We start from the raw sequence: 14,147 nt of genomic DNA on the forward strand, positions 1-14,147 counted from the left end.
TTCTCCAAATGACCAGTGATCTCCTAATTGCTTCCCTTTGTGAGAACTAACAACAAAAACTATTAACCCTTTGAGGAGGCTTCAAGTCTGAGAGATCATTATCTCTCACACCTTCTTGACTGATTAAACTGACCTTTCTAATTATCTGAAGGGGCTTAAAATCTCACCTCCTAAAATGATCACTTGGCATCGCTGCATTTCCCCCCCCACACACAGTTTAGCACATCCTTATCAATCCTATCTATGTTTTAAGTCCAGGGATTTCAAATCCCTTTATGATCAATAAATGTGACTTCTTGGCTTTTGGGCCAAGATAGTATAAATGGTGTGCAGGTAAATTTGTGGACAATGTGCAACATAGTCCAGGGGTGGGGAACCTGTTGCCTTGAACCCTCTTTTTGCCCTCTAGGTCCTCAAGTGGGGTCCTTTGACTGAATCCAAACTTCACAAAATAAATTTGTATTCAATCAAAGGGCTGCACTTGAGAACCTAGAGAGCCACGTGAGGGCTCTAGGTAACAGGGTCCCCACCCCTGGACTAGTCAATAGTTTCTTCTATTACAATTCATTTCTGAAGTTCGTCAGAAGTCAGCTTAACTATATAACATCTTGGGAATTATACAGCTAATCATTACAAAAAGGTGTTAGAACAGGGAGGGGTGCAGGGAAATCTTGTACTACTCTCCCCTGTACCCAAAGAATTACCAGGTTCATCAATCTACAATAATGATGGAAATGCATTTAAAGGAAAGTGTAGTAAATTATTTTAGTTGAACAGAATGAATATTAGCAAAAAAAATAAAGACAGTACAATTGGTGGGAAAGCTGGAAAACATAGGATATAGGATATTAATTAGGAGGTAAAGTTAGGCTAGGTAGGAAAGAAACTCAATACTCCTCCCTCAGTTTGAGCATTATCGGGGGAAAAGATTGTTTCAAATACCCTGAAGTTTGCTTTCTGTTTATCTGGGACAAAGCTGGCCTCAGCTTATCACAGAAGAACAAAAATGAACATACAACAACAGTCTAGGCTACTAAGAAGGAAGGAAGCTATATATTTCCCTCTGCCTTTCCATATCTTGGAATCTTGCAAGTCAAGACTTCAAACTTCTTGACCCAAAACCAAGGCTGGGGAGTAGATGTCAAACACACCTTGGTTGTAGCAGAGGTGGTCAAATGGTGTCCTTTAGTGATGGTGAAGCAATCTGTTCTCCAAACTGAAACAGTTCACAAACTAATGTATCCAAAATACCTATTAGAAGTGCACCCCTGGAGTTAGTAGCAAAGAATACTTTGAACCTCAGAATTCTAACAGACTCCAAGGTCAAATTTTAATAGTCCTGGAGCCAGGTTTCTACCTCTGTGGATATGAGAAAGGAGGGTGGGGGTGAAGGGGAGAAGAGTTACAGAAAAAAAATTTGGAAGTTATTCAAAAGCAGCTGTACTTTCGGCAACCTGCAGTTCTGAAGACTAGAGCACCCCTAGTTCCTTCTAACATTCTACCTTTCTCTTTCTAATCTTCCACCTTTCTCTTTCTAATCTTCCATAAGACAGTCACAGTAAAGAAAAAGAAGTAGGTAAGGCACTAGTATTCTTTTTTTTTTTTTTTTTTAAGAAATTTCTAAACCTTCTGAGAATTTATTTTGCCTTGAGTTTGACACATTAGCTTTTCATAGTATCTCAACCCAGAGTTCCTGCCAATCCAAAGTAGACTTGTAGCAGAAAGCCTTATGTCAGACTTGCTCCTTAGGCCCCTAGGAGGATCAGTTCATAGAGCCCTAGTCCTGGAATCACAAGACTCAAGTTTAGATGTGGCCTTAGGCCTGTCACTTAACCTCTGCCTCAATTCCTTCATCTCTGAAATGGGGTTAATAATGGCACTTACCTCCTACAACTATTGTGAATGTGCAAGTTTTTAGGCATGTTTCAGTCATGTCTCACTCTTTGTGAGCCCATTTGGGTATTTCTTGCTAAAGTTACTAGAGTTCGGGGCTGCTAAGTGGCACAGTGGATAGAGTACCAGCTCTTGAGTCAAGAGGACCCGAGTTCAGATCAGACCTCTGACACACAACACTTACTAGCTTTGTGACTCTGGGCAAGTCACTTAGCCCCAATTGCCTCACCAAATTAAATAAAGTTATTAGAGTGCTTGGGCATTTTCTTCTCCAGCTCATTTTAGAGTTGAAAAAACTGAGGGAAACAGGGCTAAATGACTTGACCACGGTCACACAGATAGGAAATGTCCCAGGCCAGATGTAAACCCAGGAACATCAGTCTTACATCCAGTCTGGGCACTCTTTTTACTGTGCCACCTAGCTGCCTGTTTATACCTCAGATAACGTGTAAAGTGCCTTGCAAAATTTCAGTTGCAATATGTGTGCCAACTATTGTATTTAGGGTTTTCATAGACTACTGACTTGTTTGGTCTTTAAGGACTTTGTTTTTTAAAGACCAGTTTAGAGTCCTTCTTTCTCACCAACAACTGACTACACCTGCGTTGTAATAAATGGCCTCTAATGTTATTTCCAGACATCATGACAAATAAACAGTGACTGCCATAGACAAGGAGAATCATGTTTCCATGATGCTTTTATCCACTCCCAAATCATCAGTGTATCCTTCTATGAAGGACACTTTGCAGAGCTGGCTACAGGACTGGTCTGTCTTGGGAGGCAGTAGGCTCCCAGCCCATCTCTCTGCCACAATGTAAATCCTCAAGCAGAGGCTTGATGAGGACTTGTGGGAGGGAAAGTAAAAGTACATATTCCTTTTGTGTATGGGTTGGACTAGATGGCCATCAGGATACTTTCTTTCTCTGAAAATCTTTTATTCCTTCAGCCTCCTCCCAGAATCAGTCCTATTCCAGTCTCTCTACCCAGGTGTCCTACCTCATACAGGATGTGACATAAATGGTGCTCATATTCACACCCACCTCTCACCCACCCTTTAACTTGGCTATTTCTGTTAATGGCACTATCACCACTAGTCAACCAGACTCATGGTCTCCAAATTAGTTTATCTCCTCTCTCAGTAACTGACTGAACTACCTGTATAGAATCATTTAACCATTGCCTGTTCCCTACTTCTATAACATCCCACCTCATTTCTCTTCTATTCTAGACCAGTGGTGTTGAACTCAAACAGAAATAGGGCATTAAACCATATGTAAGGATCCCTGGGATGGGGGACTCAAAGTGACTTCATTACACTTCAATCTGATTCAGACCACATTGGAGACCTCTGTCCTAAAGACAATTGTAATGCTGCTTAAATGACCATCCCACTGTCAGTCTATCTCTGTCCTCCCATGCTTTCTTCAGACCACTGCCCAAGCTATATGCCCATTGCACTGCTCTAATCATGCCATTCCTCAACTCAAAAACCACAAGAGGCTCCCTTTCCTATTTTCTTTTGCTGGCTAACTTGTGATCCTGGCACTCAAGGCCTTTGACAATCTGCCTCCTCATATTCCTCTACAATCTACTTTTCTCATCTTTTTTGGGGGGGAGGTATTCTACATTCTAGTCAATGTATCTTACCTTGACCTGTCTCTATGTCTTGTCCCCAAGCCTGGAATGGATTCTCCTCTCTCCCCTACTCTATTGAAGTCTCTTCCCTTCTTCTAAGGGGAACTTAGTTATTATTACTTCCTTGAAGAAGCTTTCCCCCAGTAAGAGTACTTATACCTCAAGTTTGTCATACTATTTTGCCTGAACCTCTCTTTTGCATTTTTCCTCCCCACCCTTCTGTCTGATGGAGTTGTGTCTATGCCTTTCCTCCTTTATTGTGCAAGCTACCAAAGACCAGGGTTGTTTTATTTATCACTCTCTTCCCAGGGATGCATACTAGTAGGTGCTTAATGTTTGTTAAATTGATTCAGCATTGCTCAGGGCAGTCAAACTGAAGCCCAAGTCAACTACAAGAAGAAAATTCCCTTTTCCTTTAAGTATCACTTACAGGTTGTGACTATGATACTTAAAATAAGTCAAGCATCTAAGTCTTTTTTTTTTTTTGCTTAGGCAATTGGGGTTAAGTGACTTACCCAGGGTCACACAGCTAGTAAGTGTCAAGTGTCTGAGGCCAGATTTGAACTTAGGTCCTCCTGACTCCAAGGCTGGAGCTCTATCCATTGTGCCACCTAGCTGCCCCTAAGTTTCTGAATCTTAAACCACCCAAGTACTTGAATGAATACACCATATACATTAGTGAAAACACTGTGACCCCTCATCTGGGGCCCATCTCCTAGAAGGAAAGAGAATGCTCCCTTTGGATAGCATGCATGTTGAAGGGACTCGAGATTTTGCTGGTTGCCACAAAAGATTATTAACATCATACTATCTTGAAGATAACTGAAGTAGCCTTTGCCAGTTAACTTAAAGCGAGTTGGGGAGCAATTCATTTTTGTCTGAATCATTTACAAAAATAGAGAAATTCTCACTCAGGCAGAAAATAACACATTGATATACTAACCCATTTTGTGCCAAATAGACCTCGGGGAGAATGGGGAAGAAGGTGAAGGCTAGGGAGAGGTGAAGAAAACAAAACAGATTGGAATTTGACTTCTTTTTAAATATCAGCAGGAAACTGCTGGCTAGTAGAAGTATGGTTTCTGAGGAAGCAAGCATCATCATTCAGGATATGCAAAGGAAGTTGCAATTATTTTTGAATCAAAAGCAGCACCATTTAATGAGTGCTTCTGGGGGGGGGGGAGAGTGTTTCAGAGAAAAGTAGAAGAAACGAGGTATTCATTTATGAAAGAATCTCAAGTTTCACTTACCTGGCTTACTTTCTGAAGGTGACTGGGAGACAAAAAGTCAGGGATCTGAGAGAGCAGACAAATGTCTTGTGAAACAACCAGCCACTCCAACCCAAGGAGAGGTTCTCTCTTCAGCAGATCTTGCATTTTTCAACTTCATTTATAGGAGGCAGAATCCTGATTAGGTAATTAGAATATCATGGATTCTCAAGTGAATCTCTGGAAAGATCAAAAGACTGAATTAAGTCAATAATTTATTTCTTTAACTAGCAATTCATGAAGGAACTCTTCTCAAGAGCAGTTATAAGCAAATACCTGTCAACTTTCTAGCTGGCATCTCATTGTGAAAGGACTTATGCATAAAAATGACAAATTGATAAACTCCTTTTGTAGTTGCATTGGCTTTCAGTTAAGAACTAAAGGTGGGGCAGCTAGGTGGCACAGTGGATAGAGCTCAGGCCTTGAAGTCAAGAGGACCTGAGTTCAAATCCAATCCCAGACACTTGACACTTAGTAGCTGTGTGACCCTGGGCAAGTCACTTAACCCCCATTGCCTCACCTAAAGAAAAAAAGAAAATCTTTGCAGTGGATAGAGCTTCAGGCTTGGAGTCAGGAGGACCTGAGTTCAAATTTGATCTTAGACACTTGACACTTACTAGCTGTGTGATCCTGGGCAAGTCATTTAACCCCAATTGCCTCACCAAAAATCGAAAAGAAAAGAACTAGAGGGGTTCTTCCATTGAATGTTGGGGGGCAGGACTGAAAGAAAGAAGCTGCTAAACAAAATTATTGTAACTGTCTTTCCAAACTGCCTAGATTAGCACCTATGTGGTATATCTCTTTGGCACTTATCTTGCATCATTTTCTATTGCAGTTCCTTTTTTCAATTCAATTTCATTTTATTTCCAATTCTAAATTCTCTTCCCCACACATAGGGGTGATAAATCTTTTGCAAAGATATATATTTATGCAAAACAAATTCCTACATTAGCAACAACAAAAAAAAAGGAAAGCAAGAAATAAAAGAAGGAAGGAAGGAAAAAAGTAAGAAGGAAAGAAGAAAGAAAGGGAGGAAGGAAGGATATAAGAAGGAAAAAAGGAAAGAAGGAAGGAACAAAAATGAGAGAAACAAAGGAAGGAAGTATGGAAGGAAGGAAAGTGGAAACAAAAAAGGAGAAAGAAAAAAGCTTCAACACGCACTTTTGAGTCCATCATTTCTCTCTCTGCAGGTTGATATCATGCTTCACCATCAATCTTTATTTTTTTAAGGCAATTGGGGTTGTGACTTGCCCAGGGTCACACAGCTAGTAAGTGTCACGTGTTTGGTCTGAAGCAGGATTTTAACTCAGGTCCTCCTGGCTTCAGGGCTGGTGCTCTATCTACTGCACCACCTAGCTGCCACTATCATGAATCTTTTGGAATTGTGATTGGTCATTGTGTTAGTCAGAGTTTTTAAGTCTTCCAAAGTTCACTATCTTTGTATATTGAGTTTATTATATAAATTGTTCCCCTGGTTCTGCTCACTTCGCTTTGCATCAATTCACAGAAGTCTACCCAGTTTTTATGAAACCATTCCTTTCATCATTTTTTAAAGCACAATGATATCCCATCACATTTATGTATCTTAACTTGTTCAGCCATTCCCTTCGTTGATAGGTAGCCCATCAGTTTCCAATTCTTTGTCACCTCTAAAAGAAGGGCTATATACTTTACATTTGGGTCCTTTTCCTCTTTCTTTGATCTCTTTAGGATACAGATCTAGTAACAGTATCGATCAATCAAAGGATATTTACAATTTAAATGCTTTTTGGACATAGTTACAAATCATTATTTCAGAATTCATAACTCTGCCAACAATGAATGCATTAATCTACCTGTTTTCTCATAGGCCCTGCAGTATATGTCATTTTCCTTTTTTTGTCAACATAGCCAATCTGAAGGGTTTGAGGTGCTACCTCAAAGTTGTTTTAATTTAAATTTCTGTAATTATTAGATTTGAACATTTTTTCATATGGCTATTACAAGCTTGGATTTCTTCCTCTGAAAACTGCCTATTCATATCCTTTGACCACTGATCAGTTGGGAAATGGCTCTTATGCTTATCAATTTGACTCAGTTCTCTATTTATTATGGAAATGAGACTTTTAGCAAAGAAAGTTTTACAAAAATTTCCCCCTAATTTCCTGCTTCTCTTCTAATTTAACTTGATTGCTTTTGTTTGGCAAAAACCTTTTCATTTTATATCATTAAAGTTGTACATTTTATCTCCTGTGAACCTCTCTTCTCTTGTTTAGTCATGATCCTTTCCAACATTAATATTATGTTAATTTACATGTATGTCCTATTCCCTTAATATACTCTTAGCTCTCTGAGACCAAGAACTTTGTCTTATTTCCATTTTCTATCTTTCCCAGTTCCTGGTGCAATGTTCTGCTGCTGGAAGGTGCTTTTGAATTATGGAGTAAGAAAAAACTGCCTACATTGAGCCTCCTTCACAGAACTGTTTGCTTGAGAAACTCAGGTATGTATGTATGTATGTATGTATGTATGTATGTTTAAAAACTCAAGTATTTAGTAAGATCATATGGTTTCTGTAAACCTTCCACCTCAGTTTACAGAATTTTAAACTATCTGTTGAAATTTTTGTCTATTTCAAACCTTGAGGACGTAATTCACAAACTTTAGATTTGTAAAGCAGTAAACTTTGGGGCATACCTGGGAGAACAATTTATAGAATGATAGTCCTTACTATGTGCTGTTTGATGTAGTGAGTCTGGCCTTCTTCATGTTGCACCAACAAGACCCTCCGTTTCTAGGTGTGGACATGTTCTCTGGCTGTCTCCAATGCTGGGAAGGCTCTTCTCCTCTGCACCTCCTGACTTCCCTGGCTTTCTAAGTTCCAACTAAAATCCCATCTTCTACAGGAAGCCTTTCCCAACCCTTCTTCTGTTTTTTTTTTTTTCAGGCAAAGACAAGGTTTATTAGAACATCCGTCATATTGGGCAGACTCTTAAGGAGTCTGAACATTAGTAAGCTGTTGACTAGATTATAAGAATCTGAGCAATGGATAGATTTTAAGAATCCCAGCCCCCAACCCTTCTGAATTCTAGTGACCTCATCTCTCAATTATTTCCTATTTAGGCTGTCCAGAGCTTATTTGCATATATTTATTTGTTGGTTGTCTTCTCCATCATATTGTGAACTCTTTGAGTTCAGGGACTTTCTTTTGTCTCTTCTGGAATATTCAACACTTATCACAGTGCCTGAAACATAGCAGGCACTTCATAAATGTTTATTGACTGGTTAAGAGAGATACATTTTAGAATTTGTAAACATCAAAGTGGAATATTTGTGAGTGCTGTCAAGATTAAGAGTAGGCTCATTGCTGTGTATAGATAAAAAGGAGTGGAAGAGTTGATCATGGGAATTTAATAGAGTGAGGAATTAAAAGCTAGGGTGCTCAAGGGAACATGGGTATCTATGTGGAAGTCCTCTAGTATAAAGGAATTAAGGTAGAAAGACCATGAGCCAGACATTGAACTCATTGAAGAAGGAGGGAGAAAGCCCCTGGGGGCCCAGTAGATAAGGACCACTAGGAACTTGACTTGGTGATAAATTTGGATGTCATGGCCCTGAAGGAGAAGAAAAGGCAAAGTCTAAATTTAGCAAGGGCTATTCAGACTCTTCCACCTCCATCACAGATTGGAGAGTAGGGGGTATAAAGAAAATGGAGTACTAGAAAGGTACCTAGAGGAACAATGCCTTCAGGAGGACTCTATGTCTCAGTGAGTATCAGAGAAAATGGAAGGAGCAAAAAATAACAGTGGTTTAAGATGTGAGGAAACGTGTTCATTATGGAACAGGCATTCCAGAGGGCACAGTAAAAGGGGCAGGCAGGTCTGGAGTGGAACCTTGTGTGGAAGAGCTGAAATGGACTGGAATAACAGAGAGGACAACTAGGCTTGGGAGTGAGGTTTGTTCATTGGTAGTCAGGGATTCAGTATCAAGGGGATGAGGAGAGTAAAAGGGCTGGCAATATGACTCCTTGAGAAATGAATATAGGAGTCATAACAAAAGATGGAGAGAAGTCTGTTAAGGGAGGCAGGTGATTGTACTGTTCCACTTCCTCCCTTAAGTCTCAACTTTGTGGCAGGAGGTGGTGTTGTATCCTGGGAGGTCACAGAAACCAGACTCATGAGGGACAAGGGCAGGAAAGGGTATGACATAGGGAGTTTGGGAACCAGAGCAGGAGGCAGCAGGAGTTGGGGGTTAGTCAGAATGGAGGGCACCTAGAAACTGTATTCTTTAGGTGGGTGGTGGTTTTATTATTACAGCAAGCTACCAGGTGCTTGCTTGGCCTGGGTGACTGCCAGAAGAGGTCTTTGGGGAGCAGGTGGGACATGGTGATGTCTATGCTACCTATTGGAATCAACATAAACACATTCTAGCTCTTTTTCCTGAAAACAGTGGTCTGGCTGTTGGAGCCAAACCTGGAATTCTAACTCTATTCTTTTTTTTCCTTAATAGAAGTTTCTCTGATTCATTATTTTATTTCATTCCCCTCTTAGAATAAGGATTCCTGGCTGTTTGACTTCAAAACTATGCCTCTGTGGTAGATCAGTGGAATAGGTTAGGTACACAAGACACAGTAGTCAATGACTATAGTAATTTACTGTTTGCTAAACCCAAAGACTCCAGCTTCTGGGATAAGAACTAACTATTGGACAAAAACTGCTGGGAAAACTGGAAAAGAGTATGGCAGAAACTAGGCAGAGACCAAAATCTTACACCATATACCAAAAAAATCAAAATGGGTACATGATTTAGATATAAAGGCTGATACTATAAGCAAATTCGGAGAGCAAGGAATAGTTTACCTGTCCAATTTATGGAGAACAGAAGAACTTATGACCAAACAAGAGATAGAGAACATTGTGAAATGCAAAATGGATAATTTTCATTACATTAAATTGAAAAGTGTTTGCACAAAGTCAATACAACAAAGCGTAGGAGGGAAACAGAAAACTGGGAAATAATTTTTATAACCAGTGTCTCTGATAAGGGCCTCATTTCTAAAATGTACAGAGAACCAAGTCAAATTTATAAGAATACAAGTCATTCTCCAATTGGTAAATGGACGAAGGGTAAGAACAGGCAGTTTTCTCAGGTTGGCTAACTTGACAAAACAGGAAAATGATAAAGGTTGGAGAAGATGTGGGAAAATTGGAACACTAATGCATTGTTGGTATAATTGTTAAAAGATTCAACCATTTTGGAGAGCAATTTGGAACTATGCCCAAAGGGCTCAAAAAATGTGCATACCCTTTGACCCAGCAATACTTCTTCTAGGGCTGTATCCCAAAGAGATCACACAAATGGGGAAAGGACCCACATGTACAAAAATATATTTATAGCAGCTCTTTCTGTGGTGGCAAAGAATTGGAAATTGAGAAGATGCCCATCAATTGGGGAATGGCTGAACAAGTTGTGGTATATGTATGTAATGGAATACTACTGTGTTATAAGAAATGATGAGCAAGCAGACTTCAGAAAAACCTGGAAAGACTTGTATGGACTGATGGTGAGTGAAGTGAGCAGAACCAGGAGAATGCTGTACACAGAAACAATCACGTTGTGTGATGACTAACTTTGATAGACTTAGTTCTTTTCAGCAATGCAAGGATCTAAGACATCTCCAAAAGTCTCATGATGGACAATGCTATCCACATCAAGAGAAAGAACTATGGAGTTTGAATGCAGATCAAAGCATACTATTTGCTCTTTTTTTTCCCCCTCTTCTGTTTTGTTTTGTTTCTTCTTTCTTGTGGTTCATCCTGTTGGTTCTAATTCTTCTTTACAACATGACTAATGTGAAAATATGTTTAACAGGAATGTATATGTAGAGCCTATATCAGATTGCATGCTGTCTTGGGGAGGGAGAGGGAGAAAATTTAAAACTCAAAAGTTTATGGAAAAAAAAAATTTTTAAGTTTATGGAAGTAAATGTTGAAAACTAAAAATAAATTAATAAAAAATCTATGCCTGTGATTGAGTGGCGTAGTTTTCCTCAATAACCCTTTCACACTTTTTAGCTCCCCTTTTGCTATCTTTCCCTATTTGAATGTAACCTTTTCGAGGTCAGGGACTGTCTTCCTTGTTGCTTGTATTTTTATTCTCATTACTTACTTTAGTGCCTGGTAAAGAGTAGGCACTTAAAATATGTTTATTAGATTGAAAATGAAAAATAGCTATAGCTAACAATTATAAAACCACTGTATATTCTCATTTTGTCCTCACCATAATCTTGGTAAGTGCTATTGTTATTTCACTGAACTACAAGGAAACAGACACAGGCAGAGGTTTTGTGGACACACAGGTGCTAGGAACCTGAGGCTGCATTTGAACTCAGGTCTTCCCCACTCCAGGCTCAGAATTATATACTGGGTCAACAAGTTGCTTCAGTTATTTTACTGAGACCTCATTTTGCCTCACTGAGATGGCACTTTTCCCTTACACTTGGCACTTCCCTTGTTCCCACTACAAAAGAAGGTTAGATTTTTTTTCACCTTGGGCCTAGAAAGCACAAAGAGCAGCGGGTGGAAGTTTGACAAGGACCGATCTAAGTTTCTTAGAAGGAAAGACTAGGTAAGGACTTAAGATAGTTGCTTAAGGAGGCTGAATTAGTGTCCGACTTAATAAAGTTCTTCCTAGCTCTAGGTACAAAGTACCCTACCCACACAATCTGAGTTCATCTTTATTCTGCCCATTGTGTAACAATTGCACAAATGCTCTGGTGTCTGACTACAAGGGAAGAGAGCAGAAATCTTAGAGCTTAGACAGACATTCAAGTCCTAAAAGTTCTCCCCCACACCCTAAAATGTAGAATTTAGGGAAAACATGTTTAGATAGAAGGAAAACACCACAGATGATAAAGACTAGAATATTTGTTAAAAACAGACAATTTTAATGTTCAAAATTTCATGAGAGAAAGTTTTTAAAAACTTAGATGGAAAGCTCAAATGTGACATCACCAGGTCATGCCAAGTGGGAAATGACACACCTCTCCTGTACTCAGTGCTGCTTCTCCTCAGTCTCTGGGTGGGTGGGCAGCAGCTGTGGTGGTGGTAGATGCAGTGTGTGTCTTAACTCAAACGGGTGATGAAAAGCATTCTTGGAAAGTGAAAAACTTTATATGAAACGCTTCAGGAGAAGCTGGGGAGGGAGAAACAAAGGAAGGCAGAGGTAAAACAATAAAATTCTGGTGATGGGGATTTCCTTGAAGAAGGGAAGCTGAGAGATCACCCCATGGAGATAATGATCAGGAATTCACCTGATAGGAAGGCAGATTCTATGGAAGATAGAGGTGAAGAAGGTGACACCCTGACCATCAAACCACCCCAGCTAATGTCACATAAGGAAAAAAGCTCATCACAGGAAGGATGATAAAAGGAAAGAGAAGGGTAGGTACCAGAGTCATTGGGCCCAATGAAGCATGGCAGGGTGAAAGAAGGAGTGAGAACACGAGCTGTGGAAAAAGGCATCGGGAGGAGCAGGATAAAGTTTGGTGGGAATGGGAAAGGCAGAAAAGGAGGAGATGGCTAGAGAACATTCCAGGAGGAAGAGGGATCATCTTGAACATCTGGAGCTAAAGTGAGAACCAGAAGGAAAGATGAAGGAGCAGCAGGAGGAAGAAGGGAACAGAAGGAATGGGAGAGACTCTAAGAGGCACAGAGAGCAAAAGGCCAGAAGAGAAGTTTCTGCTTATCACAGAAAAGTGTGAGAAGATTATGGAGTCAAAGTAAAAGGAAGTCACAGACATTAGATCCAGCAACCAGGGATCTGAGCAAGGGCATGGCAAGAAACCAATCAAAGAGAGAAGCTGGAAGAGAGGATCCCCTTTCTGACTCACAAGAAATCAGCAACAGCGTGAAGACGACCAGCTCAACTGAGTCCTCAGCAGCAGCAGTGAGGGATCAGAGGAGAAAGAAGAAGAGGAGGAGACAGGCAGCAATTCTGAGGGAGTATCTCATCAGTCTGCTGAAGAAGTGAGTGAAGAAGAAATGAGTGAAGAGAAGAGCAAGAGAAGGGAAGTCAATTGTTAGCTGATGCAGAGTCAAGTTTGATTGAGATTTGGGAGAGAGAGAGAGAAGAAATGGGAGAGGGGATGCTGCATCCAACACCATGGGGGAAGGAGATTACATCCCAACTCTCCAGCCTTATCTGCCATTGAACTGTAGCAGGAGAGTCTGAACAGGAAGGAAGAAGGGACATATGCTGTGGAATACAAACCAAAGGATATAAAGACTGATGAAACTGTGTCTCTGAAATGGTTGAAAATGGAAAAGAAGAAAGAAGATTCCTGATTATCTCCCTCTGGGAAGTCAATAGCACCCTGAAAGCTCAGCACCCAAAAATTGTCACTGTGTGGGAGATCCTGTTGGGCAGCAACATGGAGAAGGTGTCCATCATGATGAATTATGTGGAGCATGACCTCAGGAGCCTTATGGAGGCAATGAAGCAACCCTTCCTGCCAGGGGAAGTGAAGACACCGATGGTCCAACTCCTGTGAAGGGTGAAGCATCTTCATGACAACTGGACCCTTCACCAGGACCTGAAGACCTCCAACCTGCTCCTCAGTGGGCATTTTAAAAGTTGGTGACTTGAGGTTGGCCAAAGAATATTGCTCCCCATTAAAAGCTTATATGCTGGTAGTGGTGAAACTCTGGTACCAGACCCCAGAGCTATTACAAGGGGCCAAGGAATATTCCACTGCAGTAGGCATGTGGTTAGTGGACTGTATATTTGCAGATTTGTTAACTTAGAAACCCGTGTTTCCAGGGAAGCCAGAGATTGCCCAGATCAGCAAAGTTTGTAAGGACCTGGGAAACCCAAGTGAGAAGTTTTGACCTGGTCACAATGACATTCCAGAGGGTTAAGGGCAACATCAGCACCAACTCCCCCTTTAACCTCCCACCACATTCTCTAGAAGGAAAGACTTGGTTACAAACAGGAAGGGAAAGATGATCTCAAAGATACCTGCTTCCATCTTACCACCAACAGTGAGGGAGCATCTGACGCTGGTCCAAGTTTATCCTCAGGTTTTAAACTCTACACAAAGCCACAAAGCAGAGCAAACTGACTGAGCTGCAGCCCAACCATGGCTATGAACTGGTGTGGACACTTGGGTTTGGAGGGGCTGGAGGGCATAAAAGTGCATGTAATATATATTGGGGTTCCCACCCTCTCATCAACTCTGGTTTCCTATCTCCCCCTCCTCAGGGCAGCTCCTTCTGTAATGTCCCCATGTGTTGCCCAGCCTAGGCACCAGCAGGAATCCTCTTCCTGTTTTATATTCTCTCAAGCCTTGATTTTCTAAGTGACCAACTAGCCCC

General features: G+C 40.7%; 1 pseudogene; it reads left to right on the forward strand.

Annotated features, from left to right (window-relative positions):
• The first annotated feature begins 11,915 nt into the window (after positions 1-11,915).
• Positions 11,916-13,691, forward strand: LOC114025850 (annotated as a pseudogene).
• Positions 13,692-14,147: the final 456 nt, after the last annotated feature.

This window comes from Vombatus ursinus, unplaced genomic scaffold (assembly GCF_900497805.2).
Source record: "Vombatus ursinus unplaced genomic scaffold, bare-nosed wombat genome assembly UNPS02014832.1, whole genome shotgun sequence".
Taxonomy (NCBI): domain Eukaryota; kingdom Metazoa; phylum Chordata; class Mammalia; order Diprotodontia; family Vombatidae; genus Vombatus; species Vombatus ursinus.